The sequence below is a fragment of the Bos grunniens genome, chromosome 13 (assembly GCF_055505025.1).
Source record: "Bos grunniens cultivar Pamir isolate PY7600 chromosome 13, Bosgru_T2T1.0, whole genome shotgun sequence".
Taxonomy (NCBI): Eukaryota; Metazoa; Chordata; class Mammalia; order Artiodactyla; family Bovidae; genus Bos; species Bos grunniens.
In genome coordinates, this window is record NC_141177.1 from 17,327,952 (window position 1) to 17,353,449 (window position 25,498).

Consider the following 25,498-nt stretch of genomic DNA (forward strand, 5'->3'; position numbering starts at 1 on the left):
TCTGAGGCAGAAATGAACTTTATGATCAGAGGAGCATAAAGTGAGCAGCTGTTTAAGACCAGTAGGACTCTGGGTCAAAGGGCAGCCACTGGAAGGTTCTTAGCAAAGAAACAACATCATCTGACTCATTTTTAAAGGGTCCCTGTGGCTGCTGTATTGAGAACAGATTGCAGAGGGACAAGAATCTGAAACAGGGAGACTAGTTAAGAGGCTACTATACTAGTGGTAAAGAACTGAGTCCTCTACCTGCAATGCAGGAGTCCCAGGATCAGTCCTTGAGTAGGGAAGATCCACTGGAGAAGGAAATGGCAATCCACTGCAGTATTCTAGCCTAGGAAATCCCACAGAGGAGCCTGGTAGGCTACAGTCCATGGAGTCGCAAAAGAGTTGGACATGACTTAGCGACTAAACAACAATTATTAGTCAAAACGACACATCTGCACCAGGCAATGGCACCCCACTCCAGTACTCTTGCCTGGAGAATCCCATGGACGGAGGAGCCTGGTAGGCTGCAGTCCATGGGGTCGCTAAGAGTCGGATACGACTGAGCGACTTCACTTTCACTTTTCACTTTCATGCATTGGAGAAGGAAACGGCAGCCCACTTCAGTGTTCTTGCCTGGAGAATCCCAGGGATGGGGGAGCCCGGTGGGCTGCCGTCTCTGGGGTCGCACAGAGTCGGACACGAGTGAAGCGACTTGGCAGCAGCAGGCAGCAGTGGAGGTGGTAAATTCTCAGGTTATAGATACATTCTAAAGAGAGGGCCAACAGGATTTCTGGGATGAAATCTAAAAGAGAGAAATTAACGAGACCTGAAGGTGAAATTATTCTGTATGATACTGTAACAGTGAATATAAGATAGGAAGTATTTGTCAAAACCCACAGAACTTTACAGCACAAAGAGTAAACTTTAATGTACACAAATTAAAAAAAAAAAAAAATCATTTAGGTATCCAAGATGGGATGTAGAATGTGACATTCTGAGTCGAAATATATTACAAATGGATGAGGTAATTTCACGGAAGGGATAGGGGGAATGAGGTGCTGACCTCAGTAACTGTGGAAATGGACAGAATTGAGAAGACTAAAAGCAAGAGGAACTGTACATGGGCTGTTGTTTTCTGCATGGTATACAGTTAACAATTCTGAAACTATACACACACACTGGAATTGCACTACTGAGTCAATGGATGGCAGATGGTGGGAGCCAGGTTTGTTACAGTTGGGAATAGAAGGTTATAGATAAGCCAGAGGAGGCTGGATGGTCCACGTGGATGGATAAGCGTTGTGGATATCAGTAAAAGTCATATTTAGATTATTACAGATACAGACAGCTATATATATATATATATATATATATATATATAAAGAGGGGCGGGGGAGAGGATAGCCTACACACACATGTCTCTTGCCTCGCATTTTCTGAGAGGGCCTAGAAACGGGAATTCCAAACAGTAGCAATAAGCAGGCCTAGCACCCAGACCTTGGTGTCTAATACGATTCTCCAATACAATGAACCAGGGGCTCCTTAGAGAAACGGTTAAGTCTAGGACTGAAGCAGGAAATATATAAGATGAGCCTGTAACAGAAAGTAAGAAAGTGTTCAAAAAAAACAAAACACATTGATCAGGGTATGTCAAAGGGATATAAGACCCACTTCGATGGCCAAAGCCAGAACAATCTGCCCAGCAAAATAAATTAAGTAGTCCTGGATTATAATCCAAAGTATGAAAAGAATTATTCAAGGCCGTACTGATATTATTTAATAAGCAAACAAACTTCCCAAGGAGAATTTAAAATAATTTATGTAAATAATCTGTCTTAAAGTGTGAAGTATAACCCCACACTCCTTAAGGGCGGGCTGTGCATAATGACTTCCTTCCAGGAGTACAATATGGAAGAGTGGTAGAAGGAGAGGAACTTCACAGTGGAAGAACCTCACTACTTCAAGCTAGTGATCTGGGGTAACATCGACAGTGATGACGTATACTGACAGCACGTACCCCACTGTGACGGTGTGAGGTACGCACAGCATAGTATATACCCTGTGAGGTGACGAGAATGGCACTTGACCTCCGGGATCTTCCTCCCCCAAACCTGTAACTCCAATGTCATCATAAGAAAAACATCCGACAAATCCCAAACGAGAGTCATTTTATAAGATATCTGACCGGTAATACTCAAAACTGTCAAGAAGACTTTTCTACAAGAAAAGTCTGAGAAACTACCACAGTCCTAGAAACCTAAGAAACCTAGAAACCTATGACTAAACATAATGTGGGATCCTGGAACAGAAAAAGGACTGAGCAAAGAAAAAACTGAGCAAATCTGAAGAAAGCATGGACTTTAGTTAGTTACCAATACTGGTTCATTAACTGTGACATGAGTATTGTACTAATGTAAAATGTTAATAATAGGGAAAATTGTTGGGGGGACATATGCGCCACTCACTGTAGTATCTTCAGAGTAATTTTGAAAATCTAAAATTATTCTAAAATTAAGTTTATTGGAAAAAAGTCAACATTTCAAAATAAATAACCCTTCAAACATGTATAGATGTCCAGACTTAGCAAACAGAAACTAAGTCTTGTCTAACACAGAAAAACCCAGATTCCAAGTATCTTGGTAGGGTATCCTTGGCTTCTAATGAAATGATTTTAGAATTCTGCTCTGAGACTTCAACTGGAACAGAATGGGTAACAGAAAATCAGTGTCAGGAATTACTAACTACCCTGTGCTGTTTACCCAGACCCCTCCCATTACAACAAATTCCCAAGAACTGCTCAAAACTGAGTTCGAATTTTGTCCTATGCAAAGATAAGCCATCTCCCAGAGCAGTAAAAGCTGGCAGCCAGTGGGCTGAAAAGACGGGCAGATGTCCTGTAAAATGTCATTCTGATGTGGTTGCCACAAGAAAAAATGTGGTTTCACAGATTCATTTCTCACTTCTCTCAAAAAAAAAAAAAAAATCAGCAAACACGCATTGTACATTTATTAGGCCTTTTGCATTCACCATCTCATTTAACCCTCCAATCAACTTTATACACCCATTTTACAGAGGATAAAACTGAGAACCAGAGAAGCAACCAGAGCTCGCCCACAGTTACCGAGTAATACGGTACACTAAGGATCCGAACCCCGGCCAGACTGACTCCGGAGCTCTGGCTCCTCCGAATGCTCCGCCCTTGGGAAGAAAGGCCAGGTCACAACTGTGAGGAGCACCGGGTCTGGTCCCAGCTCAGAGTTAAGGCGCTGGACACGAGCAAAGCAAGGCCCTCCGCCACCCTGGGAGTCAAACTCCCCTCCGCAAGTAACTTCCGAACAAGCGACCCAGGAAGTTATTTGCGCCAAACACGGAGCGGTCCCCGGGCCAGCAGAGCAGCGCCTCCGGGACAGGGGCAGCGGCGCCGGAGCCTAATCCCCGCTCCTGTACCACAGCCTCGGCGACGACGCCCCGCCCCGAAGCCCGAACCGACCGCGGGAGCTTCGGTACTCACCTCCCGCGCCGCCGCGCCGCGCCCCCCGGAAGTGGTTTCTTGCGACCTTGGGGCCCGGAAGTGACGCCCCTAAGCAACCAGCTGGCTCGGTTCCGCCCCTCCGCGTTGCTAGGGTTGGTGGATCCAGGCTTTGTTAGCCTTTTGTCCTAACCCTGTGGTTTGGAGCTGGAGAGAGGCCTACAGAAGTGAAAGCCAGGCTCCCTCGATTCTCTAAGGCTCTGTATCACAGCCCATTTCAGCAAACATTTATACACGTTTATAGACGCCTTCATTTTTTTTTTTTAAGTTTGATTTACAAACTAGTTTGTAAGTTTTAGGTGTGTTTGTAGTGGTGTGTAAGTTTTAGGTGTACAGCAAAGTGATTCAGCTATATATATATATATATTTTATTCTTTTCCATTATAGGTGGTTATAAGATATTGAATATAGTTCCCTGTGCTATACAGTAGGCCCTTATTGTTTATCTATTTTATGTTTGTTGTTGTTGTTGTTGAGTCGCTGAGCCATGTCTGATTCTTTTGCGACCCCATGGACTGTAGCCTGCCAGGCTTCTCTGTCCATGGGATTTTCCAGGCAAGAATACTGGAGTGGATTGCCCTTTCCTTCTCCAGGGGATCCTCCCAACCCAGGGATCGAGCCTGCATTTTCTGCATCTCCTGCTTTGTCAGGTGGATTCTTTACCACTGAACCTCTAGAGAAACAAGCCCATTTTACACATAGTGTATCTGTTAATCCCAGACGCCTAATTTATCCCTTCCCCTCATCCTGTTTGGTAACCATAAGTTTGATTTCTATGTCTGAGTCTATTTCTGTTTTATAAATAAGTTCATTTGTATCATTTTTTAAAAGATTCCACATGGAGGTGATATCGCATGGTATTTGGGCTCCCCTGGTGGCTCAGATGGTAAAGAATCTGCCTGCAATGCTGGAGACCTGGGTTCAATTCCTGGGTTGGGAAGATTCCCCTGGAGGAGGGCATGGCAACCCACTCTAGTATACTTGCCTGAAGAATCCCCATGGACAGAGGAGCCTGGTGGGCCACAGTCCATGGGGTCACAGAGAGTCAGACACAACTGAGCAACTAAGCACAGCACACATGGTATTTGGCTTTCTCTGATTTACTTCACTTAGTATAACAATCTTTAGGTCCATCCATATTGCTGCAAATGGCAATGTTTTTATGACTGAGTAATATTCCATTGTATATACATACCACATCTTCTTTATCCATTCATCAATTGATGGACATTCAGGTGGTTTCCATGTCTTGGCTACTGTGAGTAGTGCTGCTGTGAACACTGGGGTGCATGTATCCTTTTGAATTAGAGTTTTCTTGGACATATGCCCAGGAGTGGGATTGCTAGATCATTTGGTAACTCTAGTTTTTTTAAGGAATTTCCATACTTTTCTCCATAGTGACTGCAGCAAATTTACATTCCCACCAACAGTATAGGAGGGTTCCCTTTTTGCCACATCCTCTCTAGCATTTGTTATTTGTAGACTTTTTAATGATGGTCCTTCTGACCATTGTGAGGTGATACTTCATTGTAGTTGATTTACACTCTATAGATGCCTTAATTCCATGTGAGGCCCTGAGCTAGGAGCCTGCAATGCAGAAAGGAGACAAGCACAGTTTTATAATTCAGACAGAAGCAAATTATTAAAATTCATTCAAAACATTCACCAAGTACCTACTCTATGGCTTGTGCTGGTTGTTGAACTAGACAGATGGAGTCTCTGCCCTCACAAAGCTTACAATTTGAACCCACTATCATATAATGTGACAAGTGTTTGGATGGCAGTACAGTTCCTGACTGAGTGTGGGTTGGGCAAATAATGAAGGGGGAAGGGAACTCTAGTTGGACATGGTAATCAGCCTCCACTTTGGACCTGAATGATTCTTGAATCATAGGATCCATGCCCGTGTATAGCCCCTTCTCACACCAAATAGGGCTAACAGATAGTTAATAGGATATAATGGAAATCATGGAGTATGAGTTCCAAGATTAAGACATAAAAGATATTGTTCTTCCTCTTTGCGCTCTTTTCATCATTCATGAGGGATCCATATTATGAGGATACTCAAGCAGCCCTGGGGAGAGGCTTGCATGAATGATAACTGAGTCTCTTGCCAACAACCACCTCCAACTTGCCAGCTATATGTGTGAGTCATCTTGGGAGTGGATCCTCCAGCCCCAGCCGAGCCTTCAGATGACTGCATCCCTGGCTAAAATCTTGAATATGATTGAGAGACCTTGAGCTAAAAACAACAAAATCACTCTTCAATTCCTGACCCATAGAAACGATTTTAAGCGTCTAAGTTCCAGGGTAATTTGCTTTCAGCATACAGAACTAGTACAGAGAAGATCAAGGAGGAGGAGGGGGATGCCAGAGATTCAAAAACAAGAATGAGACCCGATCTTTCCCTCAAGGAGTTCATTTTCTCCTAGAGGACACAGACAGAAATGATTATAATTCATTCAATATCCACTATCACCCTTACTGTGTGAGATGATCTGGAGGATCCAAGGATGTGTTTCTTCATTCATTCAACAGATATCTATAGTTTCTACTCTGAATCATACACTATGGAATCAGGAAGGCCAATAGTCAGTAGGTTGGTCCCTACCCTCACTGTGTTTAGAGGTTAGGGGTTATCTGACACCTTCATTAATCAATTGCAAAGAAATGTATATTATTAACCATGAGATGTATAAGGAAGAAAGAAGAGGAAACCATGAGAGAGTAAATAACATGGGAAATGCAATCAAGAAAGGGTGATCAGGAAAGGTCTCTCTGTGGAGGTAATATTTAAACTAAGAAACAAAGGATGGATAGGAATTTGCCAGGCAAAAGAGGCATAAGGATAGTAGGAGGTGGGAAGGCTGTTGAAAAGGCTTGATGCATAAAAGAGTGGGGAGAAGCTGAGGCCTGAAAGGTACAAATATTTAGGGGAATTCCCTGGTGATCCAGTGGTTAGGACTTAGCACTTTCAGAGCCCAGGTTCGATCCCTGGTAGGGGAACTAAGATCCCACAAGCTACACAGCATGGCCAAAAAAAAAAGAGAGAGAGAGAAAGTAATGTACAGATATTTTAAGATAAGACTTGGTGTTTGTCCTGGAGGGGCTCACGGTGGGGTGTGGATGAGGAGGGCCATAGGAGATGGAGATGTCTTATGTTTTGAATTGTGTCCCCCAAAAATGATTTGGTGGAGAACCAACCCCAGTACTTCAGAATGTGATCGTATGCAGAGACATGGTCTTCACAGAGGTAATCAAATTAAACTGAGGTTATTAGGATGGACCCTAACCCAATATGACTGGTATCTTTATTAAAGGGAGAAATTTGGACACCATGCACACTTAGGGAGAATGCCATGTGAAGATGGAAGCAGAGACCAGGGTGATGCTTTTACAAGCCTAGGAATGACAAAGATCGCCAGAAAACTACTGGAAACCATGGGAGAGACATGGAGGGGATTCCTCCCCACAGCCCTCATCCTTGATTTCTGATTCCTAGCTGGCACAGCCGGAGAAGGCAATGGCAGCCCACTCCAGTACTCTTGCCTGGAGAATCCCATGGATGGAGGAGCCTGGTAGGCTACAGTCCATGGGGTTGCTAAGAGTCGGACACGACTGAGTGACTTCCCTTTCACTTTTCACTTTCATGCATTGAAGAAGGAAATGGCAACCCTCTCCAGTATTCTTCCCTGGAGAATCCCAGGGACGGGGGAGCCTGGTGGGCTGCCATCTATGGGGTCGCACGGAGTCGGACACGACTGACGCGACTTAGCAGCAGCAGCAGCAGCCGGCACAACTGTGAGAAAATAATTATCTCTTGTTGAAACCACCCAGTTTGTGGTACCACATTATGGCAGCCCTAGCAAACTAATACAGATGTGCAGGTGCTTTGAAACCTGTTAATATCAGTATCCAAATGTAAAATATTCCCAGCACGGCTGCTGCAAGCACAGCTACTTCCTTACTCTCTGGAAGCTTCTGGAGGGATCCAGCTGAGTCTTACTCATCTCTGCGCCCTGCCTGGCTTCATTAGCACCACAGCACGGTGGAGAACTCTGCGGCATGCTCATTCTTATCCATAACATCTCTGTGAGGCACACTGTTTGCACGATGAAAGAGAAAAAGTTGCAAAAAGCATGGTGTCTGCTCTGAGAAACATTTCCAAACTAGATGAACGCAACAGGGTGAACCAGTTTGAAATGATTAATTATAGCTGCTATTTATTGAGTATTCACCAGGTGCCCAGCGCTTTACATATATCAATATTCTCCCAGCAGCTTCCCTGTAAAGCAGATATTATTATTCTCATCTACAGGTGAAGAAAAGCAGGACCGGAGAAGTTAAGCAACTTCCCCAAGGCCCCACAGAGATGGTGTGTATAACCACTGAGCTACCTAACCAAGCTGTTCAAGCCAGATGGGCATTCCAGGCTTGAGTGCTCTAGGATGAAGGGAAGGATCAACAGGGAACGAGGTATCCAGGAGGGCTTCATGAGGAAGGTGGCTCAATGTGGGTCCCAGATGATGGGCTGAATTTGGATATGGGCGAAGGAAAGTGGGGTTTTCCTGGTGGCTCAGACAGTAAAGAATCTACCTGCAATGCAAGAGACCCAGGTTTCTGAGTTGGGAAGATCCCCTGGAGAAGGGAATGGCTACTCACTCCAATATTCTTTCTTTTTTCGTCCTCTGTGATTTTTATTTTTAAAAAAATGTACAAAAGAGAACAATTTAAGGCCTATCAGAAATGTGGAGTCCCAGGCGGGGGCCCTGCCTCAGCTGGGTCTCTGCACTTGGAGGCTTGTCCAGCTGCCCATCATATTTTGTCCCTCTGGGACACAGGGGGTGTTCAGAAGCATACTGTGGCCCTACTCTGTCACCCCAGGCTGACCTCTGTCCCCACAGCCTGGGTTAATGCTCTGCTGTCCCTGTCTTGAAATTCTTAATTCTTGAACAAGTAGCCCCACGGCTTCATTCTGCAAGTTATGTAGCCGGTCTTGTCTGTCTTCCTTTGAACCTGTGTTTTTCAGGCCATGCAGTACCCAGGCAGTGCTCATGTGCTGGAGTGTGTGGAGGCACCCAGGCGCTCCAGCCTGGGACAGGAGTCTCTGGTTTTCAAAGGTTTTAAGGCTGGAGCCGATGCACCTGCCACCCTTCAGCCCCACATGGCCCTGATGGTCTGCTTTCCTGAATACCTCGTTCCTAGGCGCTCTCGCCTCCTGGACCTTGCAGTATGGCCTCGACTGAGGTGCTTGCTCTCTGAGCCCCACTCCAAAGATGAAGGGGACAGTCTCCGAACATCAGTCAGCTCTGACCTTCTTTGACTTTTCCTCTTGCTTGCCTGCCTACCAAGCTCTTGTTCATACACCAAAGCCTTAGCTAAAATGCCCTTTCCCCAGGAAGCCTTCTCCACTCCCTCTTTGGACTCTCCCAGCTCGCGGTCCTTTCCTCTGGTCCTGTGGGTCTGGAAGTATTTATGTCTGGTTCTGTCGCTCCCAGACTGGAGGTTTCTGAGGGAACATAGGCCAACACAGACTGGTCGAATGGTTTCTCAGATCCTACTGTGGGTATCTGGTACCTTATGAGGACCAGTCCAGATACGTCAAGACTCCAGACTGGCTCTTCCCTTGTGTGATGTTGGAATGGCCCCGTTTTGTTCTGAGACTGTTTCCCCAACTTCAATGTAGTCAGCCCAGTCTGTTCTTCATCTAGCCACTCCTTGCTCATGTCCACGGTGGCTGGAAGCATGTGTAAACACCTTATCCTTTGAAGTTTCCACTTGACGCTCAGCAGGTCATGCAGCAGGGCCTCCTGGCCTCGGAGGGTGGGTTTGGATCGTCCTCGGAGTACAGGGGTGGTGGACGGTAGTGGAACTCCTGGATGTAGGCAAAGAAGGGGACTTCCATGCTCACATCAGGGTCTTGCAGTAGTGGCAAGAGGCTCTGTTCCATGGCTGCCACCTCCTCATCAGGTACCACCTCGGAGTACTCAGGAGGGGCTTCAGGCCGCTCTGGCAGGAACCCCAGCCCCCAGTCCATCAGGAAGCTGGCATGGCTGCCCACGCTGGATGAGCGGCTGCCGAAAGGGTACAGGGGGATGGTGCCTAAGACCAGTGGGAGCTCCAAGAGCAGCTTGGATGAGCCCAGGATGTCCACACAGACCTTGAGGGCATAGTCCATGTGTAGCAGACGACCGTGCAAGATAGAAGGACAGGAGGGATCCGAAGAGCCCGGCCCTGCCACAGTGCCCGCCGCCTGGGGCCCACAAGCTCCCCTGAGAGGCTAGCCACCATGGCTCGCTTCTGTTTGCGGGCACCTCGCTCCATGAAGGTCTGGGTCTGGACCACGGCTGCCCGAGGGAGCACGGGGCACGTGGAGCCGTTGTCAATCTCAGCGAAGACAGGGATCACTTCACCTGGTGTGTAGCCCTTGCCGTCGATCTTGGCTGAGAGGGAGACAAGGCCACGGTTATTGTACCAGGATTGGGCGATCTTTTCCCGAGCTCCAGCTTGAGGGGCCAGCAGAGCCGGTGTGTTGCTGTCCACAGGCTCAATAACAGTAAACGCCTTCTTTGTCCGACGGGCAGGGACCAGGGCCGGTGGAGGGTGGCTTTGATGCAGTATCTGACACTGCCGTGTTTGCCTTCAAAGGAAGTCAGTAGCATCGGTGGCAGCTGGAAGCTGAATGGGAATTCATGACGCCCAGGAGGCAGCGTTGTGGTCTCTCCAGTGCCTTGTCGAACAGCATCGCCGCGGGGATACAAACTCGGCCCCTGTCTTCAAACCCCTGGCGGCTCTACGGCTGCAGCCTCAGAACTCGATCCCACCAGGCGCGCACAGGCGCACTTGAAGGTCGGGCCAGAGACTCCACTCCAGTATTCTTAGCTGGAGAATTCCCTGCACAGAGGAGCCTGGCGGGCTACAGTCCACCAAGTCGCGAAGAGTCGGACACGACTGAGCAGTTAACACATACACAAAGGAAAGTGAGGCACAAGACTTGCTTTTCCACCTCCAAACCTTTGCCTTTGTTAATGTCTTCACCTCTTCTCCCTGCTCTTCACAAGAGAGGCTCATTCGCATCACTCAGGGCTCATCCCAAACACTACCTTTTCAGAAACATCTCCCATGATCACCTTTTCTAGCTAGTTATTTTTTCTAGGAATGGCTCCAGCAGTGTTGTTCATCCCACAGGGTAGGGCCTTTTCTGCCCTATGATTGCTTGGACCAACTACGTACAATGGAAGAGATGCTGTGTCCATCTCGGACTTCGCGCCCAACTGGCCTGAAGGTCAGCCATCAGCTAAGAGGTATGACCAGCCCTAGACCAGTGAGCTGTGAGAAGTCCAAGCCACATAGGGAGGAAGGGAATCTGAGCAGACACCAGACCTAGAAGTGAAGAAGCCATTTGGAGAGGTAGAAAGATAGACAGATGTGTGATAGAGCAAAGATGGTAGAATGTTAAGTGTAGAATCTAAGTGGTAGGCATAGCATGTGCTATACAATTCTTTCAACTTTTTTTTTTTTTTTTTTTGTATATTTGAAATTTTTCACTACAAAGTTGTGAGCAAAAAAGAAACCATCTTGGAATGGGATGCCTCAGCCCCAAACACCTCAACTTATCCCACTTGGAGCAGAGGTGAACCTCTCTGCCCAGCCTTTCCCAAATTCCTGACCCACAAAATCATGGATGGATATTTTAGGCCACTAAGTTTTGGGGACTAGATTACAAAACTTCTCTAAGTAGATCTCTTTTACTTTCTATCACAGCTTCCTGCCTATTTCCTTTATAGCATTCATCACAGGTTGTCTTATGTGCTTGTTGTCATCAGTCTCTCCCCTTCTAGGATATAAACTCTGTCTCCATTGTTTACTCCTACCTCCCAGCACCTAGCACCCTGCCTGGGGTATGTGTAGGTTGAAATGAATGTTTGTTGAGTGAGCAGGACATGGAGCTCTTCTGAAGAGTACTACAAGAGAATATGGAATTCACAGAGTTGGGGAAAAACTGCCATTTGTCTCTTGGGCTGCCCAAAATCTGAACCCGCATTTGTGGGACTCCCAAGAGGTAGGAGGAGACAGGCCCCCCTCACTGTGGCAGATGGATGGAATGAACACACCCTCTCCTTAGGCTGGAGCAAAGATGCTGAACTTAACCACGACCCATCAGAAGCCCCCCACTCCAGATTCTGAACCTGGGGCAGGAGTGCCAGCTCGAAGGGTCCCAAGTCTAGGGCCTTGTTCGGATCAAGTGGATCCTGGCCACTCCTGACCTTGGGTGGTTCCTGCCTGAGCACCTTCAGTCCTGCCGTGTTCCATTAACTCCTTCTCTGCCCTTAGGTTTGGCTCCAGCAAGAAACGAGGAATGTTGAGTGTGGTGCATCCTGGTAAATCCAGAATGTATCCATTGGTGAAGAAGCATATTTTATGTATTTCCCTCCAAATGGGGAGGACATACTTTATGTGCCAGAAAGGCAAGGAACACATTCATCTTGGAGCCAGCAGAGCCTAAACAATAGTGGAGGCTCATCATATTTTGGATTCTTTCTCTGGGCCTCCAGGAGCCTTCTAGCAGATAACCAACTCTGATAGTTCATGGACTGTTCTCTTGCTTTCTACAAGGTGTGAACTTGAACTAAAGGCTAGATTTCACACTTGAGTGTCTATAAACCCATGGTGGACTTCCCTGGTGGTCTAGTGGTTAAGACTCACCTGTCCGTGCAGGGGACATGGATTTGATCTCTAGTCCAGGAAGATTCCATATGCTGTGGGGCAACTGGGCCCATGCCCCACAGCTCCTAAGCCTGTGCTCTAGAGCCTGTGCTCCACAAAAGAGAAGCTGCTATAATGAGAAGCTCATGTATCGCAACTAGAGAGTAGCCCCCACTCATGGCAACTAAAGAAGGCCCACACATATCAATCAAGACCCAGCACAGCCAAAAATAAATTAATTCATTAAAAAAATTATAAACCCATGGTTTGTTGTTGTTGTCCAGTCACTAAACTGGACACATTTAGTGTCCATAGAAGCACACCAGGCTTCCCTGTCCTTCACTATCTCCCAGAGCTTGCTCAGAATCATGTCCATTGAGTCAGTGATGTTATCCAACCATCTCAACCTCTGCTGACTTCTTTTGCTTTCAATCTTTCCCAGCATCAAGGTCTGTTCCAATGATGGTCATTGGTCATCAAGGTCGGCTCCTCACATCAGGTGGCCAAAGTATTGGAGCTCCAGCTTCAGCATCAGTAAACTCAGATCCTAATACTGTGCTCTAGAATATTCCAGGAGCATGTCTGCTTCAGAGGAGGAGAGGTTCACCCATGGGCTCATTAAGTCATCACACAGGACTTCCATCAGAAGGTAGAGTACACATCAACACCACAGAGGGTTTGCCCTTCCCAGGAAAATCCAGATGCTATAACTTGTTCTCAAGACCCCAGGTTTCCCACAGTTTTGAAACCTGAAAAGTTGTATCCAGCAGAAATTCACTGAGAGCCAACTATATGTCAGGGAAACACTGGAATAAGATCTTAGGCTCTGGTGAGAGAGACAGACATAGATACAAACGAACACAATAAGATATTTTGCGTTTCTACAAAAGAAGTGTGTGCAGAACGACATAAGAACCCAGAAGAAGCATCAGACTTTGCTTTCATTGATCATGGAGGGCATCCTAGAGTAGGTGACATTCAATCTCCAGGAGGAGGTTACAGCTGAAGCAAAGACCAGGTCAGGGCTCATACTTCCAGAGTACTGAAGTTCTGGAAAGAGTCCAGAGCTTCATCTCCTTGAAAATCCTTCAGCCATGGAAGCAGCAAAAACTTCACAGGAAGCCAGCATCTGGATGGTGCTAATTACCTCCACCTTTATGAAGTGCTGCATTAAACCAGGCACATGAAAAGATATTCTGCATCACTAATTATCAGAGAAACGCAAATCAAAACTACAATAAGATATCACCTCACACCAGCCAGGATGGCTATCATCAAAAAACCCACAAACAATAAATGCTGGAGAGCATATGGGAACCCTCCACACTTTTGGGTAGGAATGTAGATTGGTAGAGCCACTATGGAAAACAGAATGGAGGTTCCTTAAAAAGCTAAAACAGGAGCTACCATATGACCCTGCAATCCCACTCCTGGGCATATATCTGGAGAAAAACATGATCCCAAAAGATACATGCACCCCGATGTTCATTGCAGCACTGTTTACAATAGTCCAGACATGGAAGCAACTTAAATGTCCATCAGCAGAGAAATGGATAAACAATATGTGGTACATATATGCAATGGAATATTACTCAGTCATTAAAAAGAATGAAATAATGCCATTTGTGGCAACATGAAAGGACCTAGAGAGTGTCATGCTGAATGAAGTAAGTCAGACAGAGAAGGAGAAATATCATATGGCATCCCTCATGTGTGGAATCTAAAAAGAAATGATACAAATGACCTTAATTACAAAACAAAGACAGACTCGCAGACTTCATGAAGGAGATTCTAGCTGCCATGGGGAAGAATGGGGGGAAGGGATAATTAGGGAGTCTGGGATGCACATGCACACACCGTTATATTTAAAATGGATAACTAACAAGGACCTACTGTGTAGCACATGGAACTCTGCTCAATGTTATGCAGCAGCCTGGATGGGACCAGAGTTTGGGGTTTAGTTGCTCCATCATATCTGACTATTTGCAGCCCCATGGACTGTATGTAGGCCCCCAGTCTCCTCTGTTCATGGAGTTTTTCCAGGCAAGAATACTTGAACAGGTTGTCATTTCCTCCTCCAGGGGATCTTCCTGACCCAGGGATCAAACCAATGTCTCTTGCGTCTCCGGCATTGGCAGGCGGATTCTCTACTACTAACACCACCTGGGAAGCCCTTGGGGGAGAATGGATACATGTATATGACTATCCCTTCAACGCTCACCCGAAACTATCACAACAGTGTTTGTTAATCAGCTATACCCCAATACAAAATTTTTTTAAAAATCCACACTATTCAATTATGCACAACACAAGCAGAGTCATATTTAGTGGAGATCAGTTCACTTGTTCTGTGAAGGCACTTTTCCAGCTAAATAATGATGGTGCCTTTTAATTGTGCACTACCTTTCTTCTCGGGAGCTTTAAGTGGGACCATGTCCCCAGAGGAAGCCAGAAACTAGGTGTATCATCTCCATTTTGTAGTTGGATGGACTCAGTAAAGAGATCTGGCCCTAGGCACACAAATCGGAATCTTAACTCCTCCCCAGGGCCCAGCTCAAATTACCTTGTCTTAGAAGATTTTTTTGTTTCCCCCATCAGAATTCCCCTGCTGTACATGACCCTGGAAGAAGCTGAGAGAAATGGCTGAGCTTCACTTTCTACAGACCTTGTGTTAGACACTTGATCTGCAATTACTCACTTGATCCTGCCAACAAACAGGAGAGTGCATTCCCATTTCACAGCCAAGGAAACTGAGGCACAGAGATGCTGAGTGACGGGTCTTTGATTGTATAGCTAATAAGTGTTAGGATTCAAGCCCAGGCCTCCAAGCCCTTTGTCTTAACCACACAGAATCCTGGCCCATTCATTCATTCATTCAACAACTATTTGTTGAGCATCTACTGTATACTCAGTGTTTGCTAGGAGTATAATACTCGCTAGGGATGCAGTAGGGAAGAAAACACAGTCCCTGCCATAACAAAGATTATCACCTAGCAGGGAAGACAGATATGAAACACTTTCACAAACAATTATTTAATTACATATCAGGCATCAGGCAATGTTCGCAGAATTTAATTGAACTAGGTAAGACACTAGCAAGCAAGAAAAGAAATCAGGCTCTGGGTAGCTCTTTCTTGTCTGCAATTCAGGAGTCAGTCAGCTCTTCCTTTTTTCTTAGATTCAGTAGCTAAGCAATGCCCGCAGATGCACACAACTGCTTTGGGAGTTTCCACAGACCACACTTCCTTCTCTGAATCATGGAGTTCCCAGGCTGTAAAATGGGGATGAAAATAGCAAAAGACTGGAAGTAACCCAAATATCTATCAACAGGGGACCACTTAAATAAGTGATGGTACATCTACAGCCATGGAATATGCAGCTATTCAAAAGCACGAGGCAACTCTAAATGCTAGAGAAGGATCACTAAGATCTGGACCCTGGTGAGTCACGGAGGGACATACTCTTTTTAAAAAATTATTTTATTTTTCTGGCTGCACTGGGTCTTTGTTGACGCGCACAGGCTTTCTCTAGTTGCAGCGAGCGGACTTCTCATCGTGGTGGCTTCTCTTGTTGCAGAGCACAGGCTCTAGGGCATGTAGGCTCGCTAGTCACAGGGCACAGGCTTAGTTGCCCCCATCTCATGTGGAATCTTCCTGGATCAGGGATCAAACCCACGTCCCCTGCATTAGCGGGCAGATTTTTAGCCGCTGGGCCACCAGGGAAGTCCACGACTTACTCTTAGTGTGTGCCATTTTGTACCTTATTTTGCACTCTATGCAGGTACCTTATCAAAATATAAATTAATCAATTCAAGAACATTTTAATACAACATTTTGATGGGTATAAAAAAGCAGCAAAATAGCCCTGCTCAACTCGGCCCATTTCATGGTGTTATTGTTAGTTTCAAAGGAGAGGTTAGATTTGGCAGCCCTTGGAAAATCTAAAACAATTAGAACACATGTTGCTTCTAATGAGATAAGAGAGGAATAAGGGCCAAACAGAGAAGAAAGGAGGAGGAGAAGAGGAGAAAAACAAAGAGGCCATGCAGAGACTGGCAGAGAAAAAATCCACAATCACTTTAGTGCCACTGAGACCCCAAGGCAGCTGTGCTACCTGCTTCTTTCTAACCAGCTGCCAGGTTGCCATGGTAATGTAATAGCCTGTGATAAGCTTATTTATGATTCTGAAAACATTAAAAAAAAAAAAAAAAACCCACCAGCAAGCTGCAGATATGCTGCAATGAGCAGAGAAGATGCCTGCATGAGAGGAGGCGTCAAGGTGACCTTCCTGAGGATTGAGGTCCTCCCTTGAAAACTGGTGGGGTCAGCCTAGAGCAGAGGGTCACAAACCTGAGCATGTAGCCAAATCACCTGATGTGCTGTGCTGTGCTTAGTCGCTCGGTCGTGTTCGACTCTTTGAGACCGCATGGACTGTAGCCCACCAGACTCCTCTGTCCATGGGGATTCTCCAGGCAAGAATACTGGAATGGGTTGCCATGCCCTCCTCCAGGGGATCTTTCCAACCGAGGGATCGAAAACACAGATTGTGAGACTTCCCTGATGGTCCAGTGGTTGGGAATCCGTCTTCCCATACAGGGGACACGGGTTTGATCCCTGGGATCGATCACTGGGATACCGCATGCCACAGGGCAACTGAGCCTGTTCTTCAGCTAAAGAACCCGAGAGCCACAGCTATGGAACCTGCACACTCTAGAGCCCAGGTGCCGCTATGCGAGAGCCGCGAACTACAACGAAGACCTAGTGCAGCTGAAAAAAAATTTTTTTTTAATTAAAAGATAATAATGATTTAAAACACACACACACACACAGATTGCTGCACCCATCCCAAGAGATTCAGATTCAATAGGTATGAGGTGGAGCATTTCTAACAAGTTCCCAGGAGGTTCAGAAACTGAGGCTTGGAGACCAGCATCCTAACCATCTCAAAAGGCCTCTCGTACTCAGGATTCCATGAGCTTTGGGCTCCACCTCCCGCTCGCCCTGAAACAGGAAATAATGCTTCAGTCTTTCGGGGCAAAGCACGTCCATCCCCTCCATCAGCTCCTCTGTTAACTAAGGAGCTACAACACCCAGTGTGGGTTGTAAGGTAGCCCCAAACACCGGGTGGGCCAAGGCCTTTGAGGGCAGTTTCCAAAGCCAAGGCCAATGCCTCATGCAAGCAATTGCCTGGGAAGATTGGCCGGCATACCAGCTGCCTTTGCCAGAACTCTCTCGTGGGGCCAATTAACTGGGTGTGATGGCCAACAGGTGTCATGGGGCCGGAGGAAAGGCGGCTGCCAGTCAAGACTGTGACTGAGCTAGGGCCAGGGCTGGTGGGAGAGGATTTGAAACTGACAGAAGCCAAATCTTCAGGCGCTGTAATTTCCCGCAGTGGGATTCTGATGCCCCACAGAAATGGAAGCAGGCAGACAAGTCCGAACACCCAACCCCGTTTAGTGCACACAGCATCCCGAGTGAGAAAGCTCCCGGCTGGGGCAGAATGCAGTTTTAGTGACAGGTCCCTCCAAATTCAGGATTTCTTGTACATTCAACAAATATCTGTAGAGCACCAGAGGTGTGCCAGATGCTATGATAGGTGATGCAAACGTGGGCAGCGGGCAAGAGTGGCCCCAGCCGTTATGGAGCCTACATTTAAGTAAAAGGAGACAGACATTATTCAAAGAATCAGACAGTTTAATTGTGCTGTGGTTTTGTAAGTGAATGATCTTGTTCTCAGGAAATAATGCTTAAGTATTTCAGGGTAAAGGGGCAAGATATCTGCAACTTATCTCAAGAAGTTCAGAAAAATAATCATATATCATATATTATCTATACATTTATGATTGTATATATTACCTATATAATCTATTACGTATATACATACATGGAGAGAAACAGGGAGAGAAAATGATAAAGCAAATGAGACAAAATACTGACAATTGTTGAATGGAGGCAGAGTATATGGGAAGGAGTTCTTTGTATTGATATTATTCCTAGAATTTTTCTGAAAGCTTGAAGTTATTTCAAAATTTGGATTTTAAAAAAGGCTCACATTATGAAATGGCACCTTGTCCTTCCTCTTAGCATTACAGGTTTTGCCAAAAGAACATTTTTGCGTCAAATATTGATGTGTGGAAGTGAGGGAGCTGGTCTGCTAAACCAGTAGTTTGAGATACTAAACTGTCATTTTTGCACCTTTGAATACTTGAAAGGCTGACTTTGTATAAATGTATCCTCTGGTTTCCTAGATATTGGAGATATTTAGACCATAATTTCATTATGAGTAAATGAATAAATATTCAAAAAATACAAAAGGATCACATAAAAACATGACAAATTATAAACAGTGAAGAGTGCTGTTTTGTTTTTTTTTTTCAAGTATGTAACGGTGGTGAGGACCTAAAGACGAAGTGGTTTGTCTTAGATAGGGAGATCAAGGAGGGCTTCCTGGAGGTGGCAGGTTTGAGCTGAGGTCTAAGTGGAAGTTGACCAGAGGAGAAGAGTTACCTTCCAGGCAGAGGACACAGCTCTGGCAAAAGCTCTTTGTAGGAAAGAGCAGAGCTCATTAGAGGAATTGAAGAAAAGAAACGGGGCAGTTGGAGCTGAGCTCTGCACGTCCTCTCCTCCGAGCGTGATGGTGGGGAGCTGGTGGGGGTCAGGGTTTCTGGACAGGGCTGCTCTTCTGGCCCCAGACAGGATCTGTTTTGTTTCTCTCCTACCCTTCTGCCCTTTCCAGCTCATGTTCTCTTGTATCTTCCTCTGGCTCCCCACTGAACCCAGGTCCTAAGATTCTGCTCGAACGCAGCTCCCCAGGCCGAGGCCCAGAATCCCAGCAGCATATAGCAACATGGTCTGACAGCTTCTCACTGGCCCCTTCCCTGTAGCTCCCTCTCAGCCTCCAATCCCTGGTTGCCATCCATCAACCCTTTTACCTGCTATACAAAAACCATTGGGCTGTCATTTAAACTTATTTCTACAATTTGCTTCCTGGGCCTCAGGCAACCAGCTCCATCTGCAGATGGCTCCGTGCAGTTTCCATCTGGTCTCCATCCACTGCTGGTTTTCCCGAGAGCTCACATGGAGCCACCTTTCAGATGTCTTCCGGGGGCTCAACCGAGAGCAACCGCAGGAGATTTTGGACCACGAACCTGCCTGATAAAAGCGTGGCATCCTTCATCTGGCCACGCATTCTGCAGACACGGGTAACATCATACCATATCCCGGTAATGCTTTGTAAACTCAAGGGCATGAGTGCCATTTCATTAGGTATCCATTGAATCACAGAGTTAAAAGCTTAAAAGGGAACTTCTTGGGGTCTAACACCCTCATGTTGCAGATCAGCTCAGAGAGGGGAAGTAACTTGGCCAAGATCACAGAGCAAGTTCGTAGAGGAGCTGGACCTAGAAATCAGGTTTCCTGAAGCCCAGTGGAAGGGTCGTGTCCAGCTGATACTCCAAGTTATAAATAATACGCAGGACCTCCCAGAAAGCGAATGTCCTCAGAGCAGCTGCAAGACAGTCCTTATCTACGAAGTAAGCAGGCTGGAGAGCCTTGGTGGGAAACCAGCCCCATGAATCTGTCTTGTTAGGTTTAGCAGCTACTCATTGTGTTATTTTTATCTGTTTCGTTTCGCTTTAGACCTGGTTCCCATTTCACATTTATGACTAAAGGCCCTTGTGTGAGGAAAAGGGAAGCTGGGAAGAAGATTCTTTTCTTTTGTACTCTGCAAACCTTTCCAGACTTTTTTTTTTTTTTTTCCTTTTATAACATTTCCATTCCAGGGCCCCCAGAGCTTCTCAAATCTTCTGCATTTCCAATCCCCTGTTCGGCCTTCACTGTAATTATCTTGGGAAAATTTAAATTCCTTATCATGGTTCTGTGACAATACCGGCTAAAGATAAGCACATTCTGAGGTCTTGTCAAATTGCCCTCAATAGGTTCAGTTAATAGGAATTACAGTTAGATTTTTCTATAAGTGTGATAATGGTATTGTGCCGATGTTAAAGAAAGAGTCCTTATCATATTGAGATACAGACTGAAATGTTTATGGATGATGTGATATGAAGTCTGGGATTTGCTTCAGAATATTCTTATGAGAGGTAAAGAAAAACCCGCTCCCTTCATACAAAGCTCTCCACTGGCTTTCTCTAGTTTCTTTTGCGGCCTCTTCCCCTCCCCCAATCTATGAATCTGTGTATTCCCTATCTGGGGGTGGGATTTGCCTCCTGGGGTTGCAGCCCAGAAGAGAGCTTATAGATGCTGGAGCCAAAGAGGCTTAGATTCAAAACCCCAGCTCCACCCTCATGAGCAGAGGGACCGAGGACAAGCCATTTAAGTGTCTTAGTTCTTACTTCCCCATCTGCAGAGTGGAGATAATACATCGACAACCAACCAACAGCCTATTTTTCTAATTTGTTCTTTTCCTCCACTTTTTCTAAGTCTGCCTCCACCAGCCCTAAAAGTGTATCTTTTTCTCCAGGATCCCACCCGAGCCCCTTGGCTCTTCAGTGAAAGTCACTCAGTCGTGTCCGACTCTTTTCGACCCCATAGACTATACCGTCCATGGAATTCTCCAGGCCAGAATACTGGAGCGGGTAGCCTTTCCCTTCTCCAGGGGATCTTTCCAACCCAGGGGTCGAACCCAGGTCTCCCACACTGCAGGCGGATTCTTTACCAGCTGAGCCACCAGGGAAGCCCAAGTACTGAAGTGGGTAGCCTATCCCTTCTCCAGAGGATCTTCCCAACTCAGGAATGGAACCGGAGTTTCCTGCATTGCAGGCAGATTCTTTACCAGCTGAGTTACCATGGAGGCCCTGGCTCTTCAGAGGCTCATCCTACTGCCTTCTCTGTGCTGGCTCTCCCATCCACCCACCCTGCCGCTTCCCCCGTCCCCCACCCTCACACCCAACCTTCCCACCATCCTCACCCTACCCAGATCGAGATCCAGGCTGGATCTGAGTGCCTGTTCCCCACTTCCTTGTGGAGGTGCCATGAGTCTGAAAATCCCAACACATGTAAATTGGAACTCATTGCTCCTTCTCTTAATCTGCCCCCTACAAAGCATCTGAACACCCTCCAGGCTCCCCACCCCTTCCCTCTTTTCCCTCCCCCTTCTCCTCTCCCCACTCCATCCTATCTGCCTCAGCCCCACACTCTCATCTCCCAGAGCTCCCTCAAATCCACCTCAGGGGCTCCTACCACATCCTCTGCTCAGGCCCACAGGCCTGGCCAGCTGTAAAAGCCTCCCACCTGGGCTCCTTCCCTGGGACCCCTCTGCTTTCTAGTCCCTGCTCCAGGCTGCTGGCACAACTCTCCATCCAAAACCAGCACTCTTGGACTGGAAGGCCTCCCAGGGGCTCTCTCTGCTAAGAAGAGAAAAGTTCCAAATTCCTGAGCTCGGTATTTGACACCCTGCATAGCCTGGCCTGTGCACATATTGTTCCAGAGTCATCCTCTGCATTCGCTGCCAAGGAAGCCCCCGGCCTGGGCATCTCGGACTGCCATCTCTCACACCAGCATCAGAATCATCTGGGGCCTTGTTGGGAAATGCAGAACCCTGGGTCCTACCCCAGACAACTGAATCTGGAGGGGTCCAGGCCTGATGCACACAAAAGCTGAGGACCCTCACTCTAGTCACACCAAACTGCTTGCCTGGATCATGCCTCCAGGCCTCTATTCATGCTATATTAATGTTTCCCCTTTCTTTAAGACCTAACCTAAATGTCATCTTCTCAGGAGTCATGTACGGATGTGAGAGATGGACAATAAAAAAAAAAGGCTGAGCGCGGAAGAAGTGATGCCTTCAAACTGTGGTGTGAGAGAAGACTCTTGAGAGTCCCTTAGACAGCAAGGAGATCAAACCAGTCAATCCTAAAGGAAATCAACTCTGAATATTCATTGGAAGGACTGATGCTGAAGCTGAAACTCCAATTGCATCCAATTATCTCCTATAGCACTAGGCACACACCTCTGTTGCAGACTGCATGTATCACAGGGTATGTAATGATCCGTTTGCCTGCCTTCCCAGCTAGAAGGAAGTCTCCGCCAAAGTCACTTCACAGAACGCCCAGAGCCCCCTACACAGTGAACGGCACCCGGCAGGCACTTGATAAATATTAATTAATTTGAATTGCATCTTACTACTTCTTGGCTCCTGGATCATAAACATAATGCATAGCTCCCGGCAGGTTTTATTACATTGATGTCTGATGGATGAATTATCAAAGGATAGATGAGAGCCTGAAATGAATGATGAAATATGCAAATAAACTAATGATGAATTTTCATCTTTGATTAGTATTCTGAAACGCCTGGGTGTGCCTAAAACCATCTCTAACCTGACGGGATGTATAAATCGGGTCCAATGTGAACCCAGGACTTCTGGTTCCAGGTTCCCCGGTTGAAATCGGCAGACCAAAGTTCTGATGTTAATCAGAAATGTCACTGTCACGATGATGAGTGCATGGCCATCTTCCATCACAACTTTCCTGGCATCAGCCTCGGGAAATCCTCACTTAATCACATTTATCATTCCACCTCACAGGGTCCACAGAGAGCCTACTGATACTGCTCAAAGAGAAACCTGATATCTGTTGTGAGGAGCAGGAAGAAATCAGCCTTCAGGTGCTGAGGCTGGGGAAATTCCCTGGCGATCCAGTGGTTAGAACTCCACACTGTCACTGCCGAGGGCCTGAATTTGATCCCTGGTCGGGGAACTAAGATCCCACAAGTATTGTGGCACAACCGAAAAAAAAAAAAAAAAAAGATGCTGAGACTGGGGTAGAAGGCAGTAAGGCATGTCTGGTGGCAGACAGGTGCCACTCCTAGTCCTGGCTTCTCCATTTACGGTCTGTGTGAGACCGGACAAGTTACCCAATGGCTCCAATACTCAAGTTTCTTCCACCATAAAAATAAGGTCACTTTGTGTTCCTACCCTTTAAGGTTATTGAATGAGATCATGTACATTACATGAGTAGCACATAGTACGCATCACGCTCGCGGTGCAGGGGGCCCAGGTTCGATCCCTGGTTGGGGAACCAGATCCCACATGCAGCAACTAACACCCAGTGCAGCCAAATGAAAAATAATTTAAAAAAAGAGAGAGAGAGATAGAGAGAGATGTTATTGCTACACTGCTGTAACCAGGGCAGCTAGATTCCAGTAAATGATTAGGTGGTGGTGAGTGGGGCTGACTCAGGGGCTGGAGTAACTGGAGTCAAGAAGCCAGGTCTCAGCCATCTCTTAGGAATAGATTCCCCAGTTAGAGGAGAATTCTAGCTTTAAGAATGGGGCCAATGGTGGGAATGCAAACTAGTACAGCCTCTATGGAGAACAGTGTGGAGATTTCCTTAAAAAACTGGAAATAGAACTGCCATATGACCCAGCAATCCCACTGCTGGGCATACACACCGAGGAAACCAGAATTGAAAGAGACACATGTATCCCAATGACCATCGCAGCACTGTTTACAATAGCCAGGACATGGAAGCAACCTAGATGTCCATCGGCAGACAAATGGATAAGAAAGCTGTGATACGTATACACAATGGAATATTACTCAGCTATTAAAAAGAATGCATTTGAATCAGTTCTAATGAGGTGGATGAAACTGGAGCCTATTATACAGAGCGAAGTAAGTCAGAAAGAAAAACACCAATACAGTATATTAACGCATATATATGGAATTTAGAAAGATGGTAACAATAACCGTATATGCAAGACAGCAAAAGAGACACAGATGTAAAGAACAGACTTTTAGACTCTGTGGGAGAAGGTGAGGTATTGTCTCAAGGTATGACTTGAGAGAATAGCATTGAAACATGTATATTATCATATATGAAATAGATCCCCAGTCCAGGTTCGATGCATGAGGCAAGGTGCTCAGGGCTGGTGCACTGGGATGACCCAGAGGGATGGGATGGGGAGGGAAGTGGGAGGAGGGTTCAAGATGGGGAACACGTGTACACTCATGGCTGATTCATGTCAATGTATGGCAAAAACCACCACAATATTGTAATTAGCTTCCAATTAAAAAAAAAAAAAAGAATGGGACCGAGCGTGGAAGCTGATCATTCTGCTCTGTGGCCTACGTGTTCAGGAACCAAATGATGCAGAGTCAGGAAAGGCCAGGAGGATGTGGCCAGACTGGGAGCTTTGGCCCCACAGGGAAACCCCAGCAGCACTGCTTCCAGTCTGGAGTCAGGGCTCTTTGGCCAGGTTTGCCCCATCCACGGCTAATGCAGCTCCCTGAACTGCACTCTGACCACAGACGGAAGTGAAGCCGTAATCTGGTCCCTGGTATGGGTCACCCACATCAAATGGGGAACTGGAAACTGGAGTCCCAGGCGGGCCTTGGGTTTTTTCTGTAGACACTGAATTACTGGGAACTTCCTCTCTCTGGGTCTGCAGGCCCTCTTGTCACTAAGATGCAACAACTCTGACTCCCAGTGAGAAGGGGCCTCGCAAGAGATGCCCTCGTCCTCACCGGCCAAGTTCTTGCTGGTGAGCCAGGCCGGAGGGAGGCTCCAAGTGCTGCTTTCTCCTTTGTGCTTCTTCCTGGGGACTCTGGGACAGGGGCTGAGCTTGGGGATCACACAGCCTCTCCTAACTGGAAACATAGCTGAGAACCCAGGGCAGGACCTGGGTAAAGAAAGATGAGGGTGTGGGCGGCACAAGGGGCTGAGGAGGGCATGGCCTGATGGAAGTAATTGACCTGGACCCTGGGCGCTCCCGGGATTTCATAAGGAACAAAGCCCTGGCTGTGGGACCTCTGACTTTCTTCCCAGGGCTCGACATGGTCAATGACTGGGGAACAGCGCCATCTCCTGGCTGCCTGCAGTCACAGCCCTCCTCCTGGTGGGAAAACTACAGGACGTTCAGAGACCATCTTAGGTGTGGGATGCCTTTAGAATCCTGGAACAAACAGGATTTTGTTTTTAATTCGGTCGTCTGGGGTGGAGCCCAAGATTCTGCATTTCTAACAGGCCGCCCATGCCACTGGTTTAGGGACCTGATCAGAAAGCTTTATATCTCAGTAAAACTAGAGGAAATTAAATGCTTTGAGGGGCTCAGATATGAATCTGGTCCCAGACACCCCAAGGGTCTCAGGAAAGATACTTTTCCACATATAAAATCTGTGAGTCACAAGGCAAGACAAGTAGGGAAAGCTTCTCGGAGGAAAGGGATCCAAAGTGCATTCTGAAGGGTGGTCAGATAGATCTTCACGACGGGAAGCTTGCCTAAAGGGTCAGCTGGGAACAGCCTTCCTGCTGCCTTGGGT

General features: G+C 46.7%; 1 protein-coding gene and 1 pseudogene across 6 annotated transcripts in view; both read right to left on the reverse strand.

Annotated features, from left to right (window-relative positions):
• The window catches only part of MANBAL (mannosidase beta like), a 28,192-nt gene extending 24,663 nt beyond the window's left edge, over positions 1-3,529 (reverse strand). For 4 of the 6 annotated variants that reach the window (XM_086331910.1, XM_086331906.1, XM_086331909.1 and 1 more), the window contains exon 1: positions 3,497-3,529. The gene's annotated coding sequence lies outside the window, so the exon portion shown is untranslated. Of the gene's footprint in view, positions 1-246; positions 788-3,496 lie in introns of all 6 variants that reach the window. The other 2 variants (XM_086331911.1, XM_086331907.1) reach the window with 1 other exon arrangement.
• A 5,770-nt stretch (positions 3,530-9,299) lies between these two features.
• Positions 9,300-10,638, reverse strand: LOC147360285 (arrestin domain-containing protein 2 pseudogene; annotated as a pseudogene).
• Between the last annotated feature and the right edge of the window lie 14,860 nt (positions 10,639-25,498).